We start from the raw sequence: 16,051 nt of genomic DNA on the forward strand, positions 1-16,051 counted from the left end.
CAATTGCAAACTCATTTCTTTAAGTTAGCTTTTCCTAAATAATTCAAACATATACAAAAGTGTCTGCTGAACTCTACATACAAGGTTCCTACTAACTGATGTTTATTTTTTCTGCAATCTGCAAGAGTGACAGCGTAGCAGTTATTTGTTTTAAATATTTGAGGGGTTCTTACACATCATAGCAGAGCTAGCTATATAACCAAGACAGACAAGACCATTTCAAACTGTGAATTGTTAGCTGCACGCTTCTTATTTGTAAAGGACTTCTTAATTATGGTTTTGTGACCCAAATTACCCTTTTCCCCCCCCTCCACAATCTAAGTAGCTGGGCAATTAGGTTAATAGTCATGCTACCTGGGGATAAGAACATCAGGAAATACTTCTGCTCCTGTTTCATATTATTACTGTGTTTGCGATATGTTTGGTAATGAGAAAAATAAATAGGAGAAGCATATGATTATTTCTGTAGTTTAACTTGCATTTTTCTAAAACCTGTAATGTACAGGATAACAGATCTCAAAAGAGAAAAACGTTACTTAATCTAAAAATCAGAACACATGAAAGTCTTTTGATACAAGGCACAATCAGACATGTTGAATTTAAGTGTCTGTCAACTGAATCTTACTCATATTTCCTTTTTGTCTACTTAGCATCATTGGATGCAATAACGGAGAGAATGCATCAGCTCAAACCAACTCCATTTTTCCCCAACATGTTCTGTGACACTTGCTCTAAAGCAAGACAGCTCAGCATAGTTTGCAGTAAAATGTAAACAAAAAATCCCACAAAACCCTGAAACCTAAATGATAAGCCAGTCCCTTCCAAAGCTCCTCAGGAACAAACTATCAACACTACTAAAGAGCAACAGTGCTTTACACAAGACTAAAGCACATCCACCTGTGCCTAGCATATGTAAACCACACACCTGAAATCATCTTCACACATTTTCGTAATTTCTAATCTATATGAATGTAGAAGCCTCCAAACCAAGATGAAAGTTCACTGACTTCAAGGGATGCAAGCCTACTACTTCTAATTCATTTTACAATTCTGCAGTGTTCTCAGCTCTCCGCTTATGAAAGTTTGTTTCCAGAGGAAAAACCGGGATGAAGTGAAGTCCTTTTATAAATATACCCTATAAAAGCAGTAGCAATCCTAGTACAACAGCCTCCTGTCCAAAGGAACATAACACATTAATCAAATCAACAAATATTTACTGCCTAGATATTTACTATGCACTGTTTTGTAGTTTCGGGGCCTAGGCCACTTGCTCTGGGCTGCACTCTGAAACCAAACGTGGTGCCCCTGGCAGGGGATCTATAATGTCATTACACACAAACCACACACAAAAAATCCAGCTCTGTAGAAAAAAAAAAAAAGAAACACTTCTGTTTCTTCTTTCGGGAGCCTTAAGTAATTCACTTCTCTACCCACTCTCTTCCAGCAGCTTATCATTCTGTAGATGATCAGAGGTGACAGCGCTAATCATCCCTTTTCCAAATTGCAGTCTCAGCCTAATAGCTCATCCTATGTATGGAAACCCTGCCATACCATACCTCATTCCTGTTTCTTACCTCTGAAGCTTTTTCAGCTCCAGTACCCACTCTCCAAGTCCAGGTGACCAAACCCACATAGAGCAACTGAGATATAGACAAGCCCTGGATTATGCAGAGGGATACCAAAGTTGTGTTATCCTTCACTGCTTTCCTAATAGTCAACCAGCACTTGATTTTTTTTTGATTTTTTTTTTTTAAATTTTTCTTTCACTCCTATTCAGCCCTGACCTGGCTTTTCTATGGAACCACCTATTATTACAGTTCTAGAGCATGATATTGGATTTTTTTTTTTTCACCCTGCTTCAAGGACAACGTTGTATACAAAAAGAAATTCTACTTTATTTTATACGTGCACCACTCTTAAGTTACACTGAGTTTCACCTCGATGTTTATTGGCATTCCACTAGTTCTCCCCCTCACTACCTGAAAGAAACTGTAAAACTTAGATCACTGTTCAGACCCCCTTCCATGTTATTTATAAGTGTGCTATACAACACAGGTATGAGCACAAGCCCATTGAGAAGCTTAACCAATTTTAAGAACAACCTATTGTAAGGACTGAATGATAAGAAACACCCATTTATTCCTATTCTGCATTCCCTATCATTTAACAGTTATTTAAACATTTATGATCTTCCCCCTCTAATGCCCTGGCAGCTCATTTTAAAACTTCTGTGAGAAATTTTGTCAAACCCTTTAGAAAACCTAAGCAGAATATGAAATCATAGTGCATTAGTTGGCTCCTCCCGTGCCAAAGCTAAGAATAGTACATCGTACGCAGTAGACACCTCAATGAATGACGTATCTAAACTCTCCTGGAATACCTAGTAATTGTTATAATTTAGCTGACTTCTCAGGGAAGGAATAAACACAGTCCTCTGAAAGACTAAGGCATTGATTTTTTTTTTTTTTTTTTTGTTCTTGTTTAAAGGTATTCAAACAATCCTGCTTATGCTCTTGTTATTACCTTTTCTTACGTTCAATAGCAAAAGACAGAAAGGCAGGGTACATGCCATACCCAGGAGGAGACAGCGTGTCTTTCTGCTTCTGGGGGTAGGATAATTGAATTACAGCATGGCTACTTAAAAAGGTCCCCCAGCTGCTGTTGCTGCACAATTACGCTGATCTCTAGAAACAGAGATGGAGCTAGGACATAAACCGAAGGCACTGAAGAGCAGTACTTCATATACACTTTTATAACTATTATAGCTATTTTTAATTTACATTACTGTATGCATTATCCTTTCACGACTGAAACCAAGAAAATAATTGGCAGATGACAGAGTCGTTCTTTGAACCCTCAATGAAAACATCAACTGTCCATGGTTTGGCTATTAAAGTCATTTCAGGTCTGTAAAACACAGTTAGTTCATTAAAATGCAATTAAGCAATGCCAATTCAGAAAAAGTAAAACACTATTCTTAGTTCATTTTCACATTGAATTGGAGATCTTAGCCTGGGTATTATGCATATATCTTTATTACAGAAAAGTAAAAATCATCATTTAAAAAAAAATAAAAAAGGTGATTCAAGATACTTAATAATGTCTATCTACCAATTTAAATACAAATCCTTACCTCTCACTTAAACTTGTAAAAGCTCTAAAACTTGCTCATTTAAGCCTTCTTACATTCCTAAGAGTGCTACTTTTTTTTTTCTTTGCGAAGTTTAAACATGTTTTTTGGGAAAAAAATGTTATAAGCTGTAATGAAGGAATCTACCAAAGCTTGTGTTTCTCATATACATGTTATCAGTATGTAAGTACACATACACAGGTTCAAGATATCTAAATCACCAATATACACAAGCATTACACTTCAGAAAACATTCTCCAATTCATATTCTCAGCTAACCAGCAGCCTGTACGCTTAGACAGTTAAACTTTCTCATACGTTTCAGCACAATGCCTGTAATTATAAGGATCAAGCAGTGTAAAGTTAACTCTGTTGAGAAAAGCTACTGGGCCACAGCCTTTTCTGAAGGGGTTACCACCATTGTTCCCAAGGCATTGCTCACTGTCTACCAGCTAAAAACACATAACAACATTGCAATCAGGCACTCACCCGATACTCCGACATGTAGCCTGTCTGCTGCAGTAGCTTCTTACTGCTAGGACAGAGAACAGCCAGACCTGTAACAAGACTGTTTGTTACCCATGTGAAAGCACAGGACTTCACACACACACACACACAGGGTATACCCCACACAAGTCAAAAGTTTCTGTTCAAACTTGTCAAATATCAACCCCTCCAATGTATTAATCACAATCCCTCATATAATGCATCTGCAAAAGGCACCAAAACCTTAACAATCAGCTTATGCCTTTCAGGTTTTCCACCACTAACAAGTCCTTTACAGCTGTATTCAATAACTTTTGGGTGTGGAGACAGGACTCTGCTTAAATGATGCCAACCGTATGTTGCAGTTAACTCCTCTATTGCTTATCTATTGATATGTATCTGTAATATTAACAATAAGACAAATTTTCCTTCCAGTACAAGTTTAACATCACATGGTCTCATCCTGAATACTTACTTCAATTGCATTAACAAACACTGAATAAGGTTTTAATTTTAGAAGTGTAATACAAATAGCATGGTTCAGCATCCTTCTACCACACAGTTTACTCCAAACAATCACACACAATTATCTCAGAAATATTGTTTCAGAACTTAGATCAAGTTTCTAAAGTTAGCTTTTAAAGTTGGCTCACTTAAAAAAAACAGGAGTAATTCAAGTAAATATGCAAGTACTTATTTGGGCCTGGATTTTGAAACAGCAGAGAAGTCTATAGATTTACCTCTGCTTGATCAGAGTTGGAGGCCTTATGCCTCCAGTTTTGCCAATTTAAGAACTATGCAGTGACAGCTATTTTGTACTGGATACTAAATCTAAATGGTCAAATTAACAAAACATCTTTCCTAGGAGTACTGAACAGGATATAGTCAACATGCAGCTGTATCTTTGTATTTTGTACTTATAAACTGGCAGTAGTTTGTAATCCAGGTACAAGTACAAAGAATATGCAACACATTAAAGGTCTTCAGATTGGCACATACTTAATAAATGCCCTCCTTCCTCAAAAAGACAAGAAAAAAAACGAAAAAAAGAAAAAAAAATGTTCTGGAGTATAGGAGTGCTGAGGAAATTGAAGGAAGACAGGATTTTCTTTAAAATAAATAAATAAGTAAGTAAAATGCAGAAACCATGCTAACACAACTCTATTTCTGCATCTGGCTGGCAGTTATAACCCCATGACCTTCTGTTTGATTTTAGTCATAGGCTTTCATCTCTCGAAGCAACATGGCACAAGCTATGGGTACCGGCTTATTAACGTTCAAGTCATTGTTAAAAGAAAACTCCTACAGAGCACAAGCCGATGCAAGCACAAACTCTTCAAATTGTTTACAAAGAGTACCTGTACATGACAAAAAAAATTAAAAAGCCTGACAACAAAACTGACACCTAATTTATTTTTGAACATTTTAGCTCTCTTTTCTAAGAAACAATTAGTTCCCCAAATTGTTTGGGAACAGAGGTGCTACAGCCCCATTCTCTTGCATCAGTGCAGTTCCACAGTTCCAGGAGCGTGGAACCCCCAGTACAAACTGCCTTCCAGTATCTCAGGTCACTCCTAGCTACAAACAAAGCCCCAGGAATATCTGCCCCTTGTCAATTGTCAACTTATCTGTTCTTCATTTGGGAATTAAGAGCCATTAGGTTATATCTCTTGTTCTTTTATGAGAGGGATGTGTAAGTAGTACTCTCAGGCAACCACGAAATAGTGCTTCTTTGGCTTACAGCATCTGTTCTACACGTCTGATCTCTTGAAAGCATATGCCCTTTGTGCCAATAAAGTTTTGACCAAATTTTAACCCTGTAATTCTCTGTTAACAAGGAGAAGGCCTTGTACTTTCTGCACAGGACTCAGGACATCAGAGCTCATTTTGAATCTTCATAGCATCCTCTTACGTGATCAACTGGAAGCAATTTAATTTGTGTCTTTTATTTGGCTAGTGTTGATGTCACCATTTTAGTTTGAATCAGTTGCTTTTGAGCAATTGTCCCTAGTCTCATGTTCTGGTTTGCACTGCAGAGAAGTTGCAGAACATGTGGAAACTAAACAACACAACTTGCACAAGGAAGACACGTAATGTGCCCTAGCTTCTGATAGGTATTCAGGTCACAGAACCAAACTAGAGCTAGTCTGAAGTAAACCCTCCAGCAGTTACCAGGGTGAATGCTGAGTCCATTGCATCAAATATTCTTACCCCAACAACGAGACACAAGCAACATTTTTAATATTGGTTAAATTGAATTTAAGAGAAATTGCTGAACTGTTTCACATCAAGGAATACCCTGGCAATAGTCAGAACAGAACCCATAAACCTTGACTGTTAACCTGAAGCTCTGGCAAACTCACAAATAAGAACAGAAATTTGTCTTTTTAAGAGTGACTCTTATTAAATACATGATGAGTCATTTAAGAGGAGTATTTCTGTAGCACTTCCAGGTGCTTAATTTTCAAGTACAAATTACCATTCTGTTTTATGAGTGCATGCTGAATTTAATCTTATGGTCTTTAGTGTGACAATGCATAAGCAAGTATTATTGAATAATCCAGGTAGCATTAAATTCAAGAACAGCTAGAAATTATTATAAAAATGGAATATTTTTGAAAAATCGATTGGAATAACGATAAGCTACAGTTTTGACAGAATTATGCTGTCAGAGTAGTTATATACAGAAGTATCAGAAATTTCAGTACTACAGAAAGTCAATTCTGAAAGCAACCTAAATCATGGACAACAGAAAATTGCTCTACGTAGTTGTTCTTTATATCTTGCCTTACAGTCAAAAGAAACAGAAGTACTAAAGGATTTTTTTAAAACTCATCACCTGAAAAATGAGAATTATTTAGGAAATTAGTATCTGTAAATTAAGGAACATTATCTATTTTAATATGTATATTGTCATATCACACAAATATTTTTATCATATCAAATGTTTTATTATATCAAATGTAGTCTAAATACTGTGTTAATAATCCAAGTAATGGTACTTTTCATTTAGACCTGGATAAGTAAAATACTTATACATATAACCTATGTGTGATGAACTGATCTGACCCACAAGATCAGTGATCTGATATTCATAATTTAGGAATGCATTTGGATAAATAACATCTCAGGGACTCCTAAATTCAAAGTTAAATACAACATCCATACATTTCCATATAGAGTAGAGGAGAGATATATGAAATACATGACTGTAAGTATACAGGTTATTTTAATGGTGAAAGTATTTTGAAGTGTGACATCCACCATCCATTAACAGAGCATGAATTATCTCACATCGTTCCCTTCAGCTGGTGGAGAAGTCTTTAATGGAAAGTCAAATATACTTACGAAAAAAGCTTTTAAGCAAATCTTTAACTGGCTCTGTCCCCCCTGCTGGATAGCACTTTATAGAGTTGAACACAACTGGCATTTTTACGTCCTTTGCAGTGATAGACATTATGTTTCTCTTGGCCTATTCATAGGATTCCCTTATCATTATGAGCAGTGGCAAGGTGTTTCAATTCCTCTTTTCTCTGCATCATCTTTATTTATTTTTGAAACACCAGAGAACAATTTTGCTTTCTTACTTGTTATTTCTATTATTTCTTGGCCGGTCAGTTGCCCTTGCCCCTCTGCAGCACCACCAATGTCCTTCTAAGATAACAAGAATAGCATTTCTCCAATGCAGCTTTCCTCAAACATTGTGGTGCCTCAGATTCCAAAGCTGTACAGAAAAACCTCAAGTCTCTGTGTAGTGACATGACGCACTGCACAAACCATACCACAAAGTAGAAGTTATCAAGCTATTATTACCCATTTCCAGTAGGTAGTAATACTGAACAGCAAGTTCTGGGGCAGACCTGAGCTAGAACTCAGCCAACAACAACAACGAATGTATTACTTGAATGTGGAATTCCAGTGCCAGTCAATCACTCGGGATTAAAGATTAAATTCAAGCAGAAAGATGGAAGTTAACAAAAAGCAGCAGTAATACATAACAGTCTTTTATCAGATTTTATATATATATATGTATATTTTATCAATGGACTTCATAGAAGTGAAACCTGTAACTGTTAAAATAAAATAAAGCACAGACTGCAGAAGCCTCATCATACAATCTTTGCTTTCAGTTATTTATCTCAACATAATTTCAGTGTAGCTTCTGCATATTTTTAAAAATAGAACACAAGGATATATTTGTCAATAAAGAAACAAAACAAAACAAACAAAAAAACTTTTGGAGGATTTGATACTTATTTTCTGCTAATTTAGGGTAGTGCAATTTGCCAGGGAACCAGAGTCAGGTCAGTGCAGTGAGGTTGTGCCAGACAATAATTTATTTTTTAAAGCAAATTGGAACTTGCTCTCTTCTTTGAATAGGATATACACAAGGTGTATTTTTTTCCTCTACAACAAGTTTTCGATTTTACATTAAATAGTTAATTTATATTGTCCCACTATCTACTTTTAGAATCAGTTCTATACCATAATAATACAGCTTTATTCAGCTATAGTCATTATTTACTAGCAGTGATTGTAATTTGCACTAAGTATTTAGGAAATGGTAAGTAAGAATCTTACTTTATAGATGCAATAGCAAATATAAGCAGGATTTTTATTTCTGTATTTTTTCAGCAATACATGAAAGAAAAAAGAAACGTCATGTGATTTAGGTGAATAATCACGTCACAACTAATGATGGTAAATTACACAGTAAAATTTGCAAACAGACCGCAGGAGGAAATAATCTGCATAAATCCTTCAGATAATAGTTTGACAAACCTGGCAAACAAAACAAAAAACACTACTCATAAATGATTGTCGAAAATAAATTAATATGATTTGCCATTGATTATTCTTCTCAATTTTTCCACTCCCATATTATTTTCTAAAGCTAGACAACCAGTGTCTGCAAAATCTGGTATAAAATATAGATGAGGTAAACTAATCTCTTCTAAAATAAAAACCTATATATTTATTTTCTAACCCATTTATAACTCATTTACCAGGTGTTACTCTTGTTATGATATCATATATACACAGCAATATCCCTACTATACAATCTCATAACACAATCTTCAACTCATTGAACATCACAAAGGGCTAGAAACCATGGAAGACAGCTACAGAGGAGAAGCAAAAGATCCTACAAACACAGGACAGCTAGGAAATGACCACCAACAATAATAAAAGATAAAAGTGGCAACAGAGAGAATATTAGGAAAAGCTTCAAAGGGCTGTATTGTTCTTGGAATTTTTCTGCTGTCTTCAGTTATGCTATGGGTCAAACCTTTAAAGAGTATAGCATAGGAAAATGGGAAAGGAATGAAAAGAGATGAAGCTCTTCAGTTAAAGATACTTTTAAAATGCATTTTAAATGTTTCTCTTAGGCAGTAGTGGCTGTTGTAGAATAGTAGCACTATGTTCTAAAGAAGACATATTAAAATAATTTCAGAATTTCCAGTAAGATGGAAATCAGCAAAACATTTTCTTTAGTCTATATTGTAACCCCTTGTTAGTAAATGCGGTATAACATGCACAAATGCTGTACAGGTGTCTGAAAATTGGAAAAAGAATTCCTCTTCCACCATGGATGTATTTTGAGCAGTTGCCTTTAGAGAGTCTGTATGGTTTAAGCATACAGGAAGAACAAGGTTTCCAGAACACAGAGGAAGAATGAAACTATTATTTTGAGCTTTTATACTAGCTTTAGAAAACACCGTATGCTCAGGTGTTTCAGATTTAACATATAAAACAAAAATCTCTTCATGAAGTAACTTGTCCAAAACCAAAAACAACTACCTGTACTTCTTATGACAGGTACAGTTTCAACCAATCTGCACTTGCACAGTGTATTCCAGAGGATCTTTGATGTATTCACAGCTAATTACTTAAATGTTACAACAGCTTTATGAAGGTGTGGCATCACTTGAATATCACTATTTTTTGCAAAAGCCTCTAAAGTGCAGAATATTACCCATTAATATCAATATGAAAAAGAGACTTTTAAAATAGCATATCCAAACCACAAAACACCACACATGCCTCTAGCATAGGTTACCTTTCTTCTCATGGAAATATTTTGAAAAAAAACAGGACGTACGTGGAAAAAGAATGCATGTATCATCTTCACAAGATACTACAAGTGTCTGCTTAAAATCTTGTGAGGTCCTGCCTCCCAAATGGTTAAAATTGCACTGTAAAATAGTTATAGGGGATGTAGACATGATACATATGTCTCAACGTATGGATCAAGGAACTTTGGGTAATTATCTGTCACTGAGAAAGCATTATTAAGGTGATTAGGGTGATTAAGTTCTAGCCAATTTTAGATTATTCTAGTACAGATCTGATGGAAAAGTGAATCCCAACAAGAAGGATAGTTTGGCTGGCTGACACCTATAATTGTTACTCATGAAAACAAATCCACCTGCCTAGTAATTTCCTACACTTCTCTCTGTGCTCATCCTCTCCCACTGCCCTTTTGTAAGCAGCTCGTTCTTGAAAACTGGCAATATGTTAACAAGTGAGTTGGTTGGCTCAGCAGCTCCCAGGTGATGAGGGGCAAACAGGCAACTTGATAAACAAGTTTATTTTCCCCTTATAGGGATTTTGAACATGAGTAGTTCTATCCATGAGCCAAATCTGAAGTGTCAAACACTAGATGAGGAAAATACAGCCTAAGACACAAATGTGTTTTTTTTTTTTTCCATTAGAAATTTTATTTTCCTTTCTAAAGGTCATTTCATGACTATATAATTAATGAAGAAGGATATATTCCTTGAGTCTTCTGGGATCTGCCACAGCACATCTGACCAAAGGTGTAACTACTGAACTATGACATTCCAGACAGATGAGGAGCTGCAGCTGCAGCTCGTATCAAAGCTTGTGTGGCAGTTCATATTTGCCAATATATCTTTCAGGCGAAAAAGATGTGATTTCCTCCCTGGTGATTTCACAAGTGACTTTCATCAGTAGCTTGCTGTAAATTTGGCATGGCAAGGGGTTGCAAGAACATACTTGCCAAGACACAGAGGTTTCCGTTATGAGACTATACCTGTTTTAGTCTTCTCTGGATGACAATATGAACCCTGCAAGTATCTCTTTTTCCTCCAGGACTCCAGAAAGAATAAGAAAGAAACAGGGCAGGCATCTCTGACTTGCTTGCTACTGTACACGTTCATGATACTGTGCTCCTTTCAGTCATTTTTGAATGCTTTTCCACTTAAATATACATGCATTTAAAAAGAAACAAAACCCAGAAAAGCTAGAACTTACAATTCTGCTGTGTCATATAAATATTCAATTGAATGCTGCAACTGAGATATGACACTATCATCTTCAGCATTCCCAACATTTTTAACTTGACACGTAACTGTTATTTAAAGCCTATTTAATATAAAAAACAGCAGTAATTTGAAGTGTTAGTCTAAGTAAATTGTTTCTGATTTGCTTCAAAAAACGCAGAATCCTAATCTCTGTTCAGAGTAACCCTTGCTACCCATTTTCTCATCCTATTTTTCTGGTGAATTTACTCCTCTGTTTTAATATATTTTGTTAAGGGTGTTAGAACTGTAATGGGTTCTTTTAATTCTCAGTATTTTTCATATGTGCTATGGCAGTCTTATCCTGTTTGAAAGCTTTTCAAAGAAATATGCACTGCACTACCTGCAGAAGCTCACCACATCGTGGTACTGATGAAAAGGAGGCAAGAGTGCTGGATTAAAAATCACCCCGTGCTCTCACGCCTTGAGATTTCTGATTTAGCAAATGTCAGCAGAGGAGTCCTCGCTGCTTCTAGCTGGTGCAGTGGGCTGTGGGGAGGGCTGAGAGAGATGCTGCTTATTTGGTAGAATGTTCATTCAGCACTCTTTTCTCACCAAACTGGCAAATGTTCCTCTTGTCATCTTACCCTAAAATCTAAGTGAAACAAAAAAGTCTGCTTATGCTTACCAGGCAGGTTTCATCCAAATTTTACAGTTATAATTAAAAGCTACATTTTGATTAAGGACATTATGAATTACAATAAAGTGCAAGGAACATGCAAAATGAATAATTAACATTGTATAGACTTCAGCATCATAATTAAGATTAAATACTACATATATTCAAACTGGATTAGCACATCCACTGAAAGCTGTAATGTGCTCAGCAGGAGAGTCTATGCATTCACAAAATAATGTTTTATGAGGAGTATTCTAGCAACATTAAGCATAAGGTTGTCATATATAAAATGATTAACGTTTTATATAAAAGAAGCTGTAATTCCAGTAAATGAAGTCATTTCATCTCCCTGCTGCTTCTACCTTTAGGAATATACTATAAATGAAAAGTGGCTCAATGTGAAGTCTAGTTAAATAGAATATGAATCCTCTTGTTTGAAGTTAATGAGACTTGGAAACCTGCATTTAAAAAAAATGTTGTGATTTTAAATCACCAATTTCATTAAGATTTGCATGCAGCATAGACATTTTTGTTCTACTAATGCTTCCGAGTTCTTAGCCACACAGGACAGGATGTCGCCTTGTTTTTCCTGATCTTTGTTTGCAATGTGTCTCACACTTTCAGCTAGTTCTCAATAGATCTCAACCCTCCAAAAGTGTCTTAGCAGATGCACGGCTACCATCAGATACAAAGAGAACTCTATGCTTGAATTTAAGCACATGCTTAAGAAGGCATCATTGAAAGCTAGGAAATATTTCTACTGCTTTTAGGAACATGGCTGTTCAACTTCAAGGATTTGTTTCTTTCCAGTGGGGAGGATTGTTGAAGAGAACCTGCAAGAACTGGAAGTAGTTGAAGTATGAAGCCCCAAAAATGTTCAAACAAAATAGCAGTGAGAAAAGTGACTCCTTGGCTACTGATTACGCAGTCATTTTGTCAAGGCTGAGTACGTACAGATTGCTGGGGTATTGCTCTGAGCAGCAAAATGTCCATCTGCAGAAGAGGTGCTGACAAGTTGCCAGCTGCTCCAAGCTGACAGATCAAAGGAGAAATGGACTGTAATTTTCTCCTCAAGAGAACAGAAGACAGCAAGGTTAAATCATGTCTATGCAAAGGAGCGACAGGAACGTCAGATGTAGATAAAGCAATATATGTATCGGCATGTATTGTTTTAAATATGTGCCATGTGATCAAGACACAGGGATTAAAAACTGGGAACCCCAGGTCAAACACGGTGGGAGAAAGACCACCCATTATGCTCAATGTCATTACCTTTTGACTAAAGTGATTTTGGTAGTAAGATGACAGAAAAAAAATGGCAACTCAGTCTATATCACCAGTTCATAAACTGTTTGGCTGACTGTCCACTTGCAATTGTTAGACAAATAGGCTGTACAGCTGGCTGTAGGTTCTTCATTAAAGGAGATTTTGTAGCACAAGACTGCAGCACTCAGTGCAGAACACTAGTGAGTCTTTACACAAAAGCTCCAGTCACTCTTCTATTGTTGCTGTTATCTTACACATGAGAAGGGCTGGCTGGGATCCTTGCTGGGCCCCTGCCCAAGCAGAGATAATTAGCATTGCTGACAGTGATAGCATCCATGCTGCCTTTACTTAACCTCAGTGTGCCTGACCAAACCATGGTTTTCCCATGCTTTTCCTGGCACAGCAATGAACTCTTTGTAGCCTTTAACCACTTAGACTTTCTCCTAAGTGCAGAAAGTATAGCTAGATTGTGATAATATTAAGCATCTTCAAAGAAAACAGGTTGATTTTCCTATGAAAGGGAAATGGAAATGATTTTACACTTCTATTCTGAATTTGCAGAAATGCCTTGAAAACATTTTGGGAAAACTTCCACACCTGCTTAACAAAATGAGAAGAGGCAGTTCCTGAGGAGTTGTTTTCTCATTTACATGCAGCTGGATTTCACAAAAACATAGAGTATTACATCCTCCTGCAGTGTAAACCTTTTCCTTCGTAATAGTAAGAAAAAGTCTGTGCAAACATAAATTAGTAGATTAGAAAGTTGAATTTTCCACTCCAAGTTTTTAAAATATCTTCCTAATTTGGTAAAAAAACTTGGCAAGATACATATTGCTATTACCTACAGGGAAAAAAAAAAAAAAGATCTGCATCAGCCATACTTTCTGGATCTCATGTGTTTGCAAGCATGAATGACCTGTAGACAGAAGCAGTTGGTTTGTAGCTTTTAGTTGCCTTCATTAAAACATAAATAAATCATTGTTTGTGGTATGGATGACTGTTGTTTGTTTCCTGCTGTATCTGTCTACATTTGCCTGCTGTCCCTTGCCTTCTAGCTAGAGTGGGAGCTCACCAGAGTACAGATTTGTTATTCAGTCCCTGTGCAGTGACCAATACAGCTTGAATACTGTCAGGGATCGAGGCCCCTACCACAATACAAGTGACAAAGATATTTTCATGCTAAGGCAGGCCAGGCTCAGAACTGCCTTTTTGATGAAGGATGTGTGCAAGCCCAGGTAATGTGATAGCAGGTAAACTCTTTTACTATTTGTAAATTTGAACTCTTACTATTTCTCTGTGCAATTGGGGTGGCAGGAGCCACTGCCAGCAGGCAGGAAGGAAACACTGCCAGCCCCGTGGGAATCTGTTGGGACAGATGAGGCTGCAGCTTCTGGCCTGGCACTGAGCAGCCACATGCCATGCCACTGGGGGCACCTGGGGAGAGCCAGTGCCTCTGTGGGTGGGTGGGTGGGGGTGTGACTGGGTTGGGGATGCTGAAAGCTCTGTTCTTCCTCCTTACACCAGAGCTCATGGGCACTGAAACTGTCAGTGGGAAACAGACTGAATCCCCTCTTCTGAGTCATTTGTTGCTTTCATGTGTCATACCTGCTTTTTATTTATAAAGATGTAGTTCAGTTGTATAATTTTAGGATTGTAAGAGAAACACAGATGTAGCCATTGCTTATAAAGTGAAGTACTCATACAGATATGACTACAGCAACCTTATAAATTGCAAGATTTTGAGAAATCTTCTTCCACAGACAAGCCTTGAATGAAAGAAAATGACATAGTGGAGCTCATGTCTCAAGGGCCGACCACTAGGAAATCTCATAATGGCTTGCTCTGCAAGATATCAAGCCTTGCTGGCACTAAGGAGTAGCTTCTTAGGACAAAAAACACAGGGTATGCCAAAGAACTTGGCAGTGTGGTTTTTTTGTTTGTTTGTTTTTCCACTGGGAATTTGCTACCAGCCCAAAGGTACACATAAAGGATTCAGACAAGTGCTCAGTGCCCTTCCTATATAAGAGCAGATCTCGGTGCTGCCAGGCCTATAACTCTGCAGCCCATGTGTGCTGTTCTGCTATGACCGTCCTACCTCCCGGGGAAAGCACCATGTCTCAAATGAGAAAAATGAAGTGACAGACTATCTTCACACCTAAGAATAATAAAATTCTTCTTTCCACTCACACATTGCAAATATTGATTCATTCTTGTCATTGGCAGAACAAAGCCCATTATTCACCTGTTAATTTTGTTAGGTAAAGAGCACATTGTACTGCATACAATTATATACGTTCAGGGTAATCCACATCGTAGAAGGGAGGGAGTCTGGCTCTGGATGCAGAAAAGTACTGCTCGTATTACAATACTCCTAACATTTAAACCACATTTGACTGTCAAATCAGTTTGTATACTGGATCAGAGGAGGCAACAACAAGTAAGGCAGTCTCCAGTGACACAATATAGCTGATGTTGCATGTGCTACCAGAACAGATGCCATTAAAATCAGCATTTAGGATTTAGAACAGTGAGGTGAGAAAGCCTGTCCTCTCATGCAGTAATTACTACTGCAGGAGAGCCGCCGGCAACCGCGCGCTGCTCAAGTATTCACTCGGCCAAACCTCCAAGTTCCTATTCATGTTGTGTTACTGAAGTGGATTTTGTTTTTCTCCATGTATCATAATTTGACATAGCTATTTCAGAGACGTTGAAGGAAACTTTCAAGACACTTCTCAAAGCTCATAAAAGATTTTGATCTAAATTATAACACAGCTAAAAAGAAACACTGGATCTGGGATTATTTCTTGCTCATGCAAATTCACTGACGAGTTCCTGAAAGAGCAAGTGATCACAAATAATAGGTACATTCAGAGCACCAGTGGGTGTTAGCATTATATCAGAAATAAAGCTCATTTTGCTAAGAAATAGCTCTGCAACATCTCTAAAATAAGAATAAGTAACAGGTATGGTCCCTTTTTGAAAATTATTACCACATTTCTCAGGCTGGTGGATACTTAACCATGTATCTATCCTTAGCAGTATTACCACTCTGTAGCAACAATGAAGGATACAGAAAAAAAGTCTATGAAAAACATAATTCCTGCCTGTGTAAGTAAGGTTCTTGAGTATTTTTATATGCTTCTCTCCAGTTTAGAAACCATGGAGAAGATCATTCCATGAGGATATAGGTAAATAAATAGGAAAACTGAGAAAGGCAGATTGAGA

General features: G+C 37.1%; 1 protein-coding gene across 29 annotated transcripts in view; it reads right to left on the reverse strand.

Moving 5' to 3' along the window:
* TENM2 (teneurin transmembrane protein 2) overlaps window positions 1–16,051 on the reverse strand; it is a 1,465,234-nt gene that overhangs the window by 1,124,945 nt on the left and 324,238 nt on the right. For 26 of the 29 annotated variants that reach the window (XM_083799339.1, XM_083799307.1, XM_083799308.1 and 23 more), the window contains one exon: window positions 3,620–3,687. The exons of the other annotated variants lie outside the window; for them this stretch is intronic. The gene's annotated coding sequence lies outside the window, so the exon portion shown is untranslated. The remainder of the gene's footprint in view (window positions 1–3,619; window positions 3,688–16,051) is intronic. 29 annotated transcript variants of the gene reach the window in all.

Source organism: Anser anser (genome assembly GCF_964211835.1).
Source record: "Anser anser genome assembly, chromosome: 14".
Taxonomy (NCBI): Eukaryota; Metazoa; Chordata; class Aves; order Anseriformes; family Anatidae; genus Anser; species Anser anser.